The following is a 2176-nucleotide window of genomic DNA, read 5'->3' as shown; positions in this document are numbered from 1 at the left end:
TGGCCTCGGCTACTTGTGAGCTTATTTGGCTTAAAAAATTACTTAAAGAATTGCAATTTGGAGAGGTCACTCAAATGACACTTATATGTGATAATCAGGCTACTCTTCATATTAACTCAAATCCAGTTTTTCATGAAAGGACCAAACATATTGAGATTGATTGTCATTTCATTCGAGAAAACATTATATCGGGAGATATCAAGACTGAGTTTGTTAATTCAAGTAGTCAATTAGAAGATATTTTTACTAAACCCTTACGAGGGCCTAAGATTGATTACATTTGTAATAAGCTGGGTATATATGATCTATATGCACCATCTTGAGGGGGAGTGTTAGATATTATGAGATATAATTAGATGTTATGAGATATTATAGATATTGTTATCTATTTCTATTTATGTAATGGGTTTAACCCATATGTTTATTTTCCTATATAAACATAACCATATGTGTTCTATATACACAAGGAATTTACCCTGTTCTTTCCTTTCCTTTAATAGTTGCCATCACCATGGAAGATATTGGATGGTTTCTTGTTTTCTTCAAAAAAGAGTTGATCGTCTTAGCCAGATTGGTTGTCATATGTCCCCACCTTTGACCGTTGTCCCATGCAAGAGTCCACTTCTCTCTCGAGATATCATCTAGCCATTGAGCTGCCTCGGGATTTTCCTCTCTAACTATGTTGCAGTAGTAGAAAAAACATGGCTCTGTCATTCCATATGTTGTAATTATTTGTTGTAAATGTAGTTAGTAAATAAAATTGACAAAAACAATATATAATTTGAAACAGTTGATTAACTTAATGTATGAGGACAATTACCCATGTTGACAACATCTTTCTTTAGTGTTGTATTTCTAAACCGCCTCATGCAATTCTGTGTTATGTGCCGAATGCAATACACATGCACAAAATTATTGTTGTTCTAATCACTACCATCTCTAGAGTATGCACTCTTTATTGATTCGTGGCGGTCAAAAATAAGACAGAGACCATCTTGCGGAGTGACATATCTTCGTAGGTTTCGCAAGAAAAAGAACCAAGTCTCAGCAGTTTCACCCTCTACGATGGCGAAGGAAATTGGTAATATGTTGTTCCGGCATTTTGCGCAACTACGACCAATAACGTTCCTCTGTATTTCCCATACAAGAAAGTTCCATCAACTTGGACCATCGACTTGCAAAATTTGAAACCATCAATGTACGGTTTGAACGTCCAAAATACCCTATTAAAGATGATCTAGTCAGCGTCCAATTGGTTTCCTTCATAAGAAGGTTGAGTCTTTATTTTCCAAATAAACCTAGTAACGTAAAGTTGTATTCCATTTAGGAGTATAGACAATTTTTTATATGAATCTTCCCAATTGTGATATACTTTTTCTATGCAGTTGTTTTCTTAGCCAACCGTATTATTTGAGTAAAAAAAAGTTGAAACCGTGTTATTTAAGTAAAAAAAAGTCCAATTGGTAGTTGTGGAATAACCAATCGTATTATTTGAGTAAAAAAGTTTAAAGCGTTTTGAGTAAAAAAGTCCAAATTTGGTAGTTGTGGAATAAATCAATAGTGACAACTTTCTTATAGGAAAATAATTATATTCCAATCAATAGACTTATAAGAAGACTTGTGAAAAGACAATTAACTAACACAAAACTTGGAACTTTTAGGTTAAACGAGAATTTTGTATAAAAGATACACCATCAAATTCGTCCCTAAAAACTAGTGAGAGAATTCTAAGTTAATAATTGAAAGATATTAAAAAATAGTGAGAGAATTCCAAGTTAAGATTTGAAAAATAATAAAATTAAAAGTACTTTGAAAATGCATTTAGCAATGCAATTGTTTTGAGCAAATTGTAATATTTGCAATAGCTTCTTCTAGAAAGATGGTTAATTTTTCATAACCGCATAAAAATAGTTCAAATTATAATACAGCCTAATAGTTTACATGAGTAACAAAATAGTGTTATACAAAAATAAATACTATTAGAATTTTTATTTTGTGTTATTTTTTACAAAAGTTCATAAAATTAAGTTTTTTTAAATTATTTTATAAATTTTTTTGTTTTACAAAATATTAAAAAAAAATCCTACAATATTAAATATTTTAATAATAAAAAAGTTTCAGATAAGAAATGAGTTTGTTATAGTAAATTATTTTAGTGTAAATGTACAAAATATAT

This window comes from Phaseolus vulgaris, chromosome 4 (genome assembly GCF_000499845.2).
Source record: "Phaseolus vulgaris cultivar G19833 chromosome 4, P. vulgaris v2.0, whole genome shotgun sequence".
NCBI lineage: Eukaryota > Viridiplantae > Streptophyta > Magnoliopsida > Fabales > Fabaceae > Phaseolus > Phaseolus vulgaris.
Note: the sequence above shows the minus strand (reverse complement) of the source record.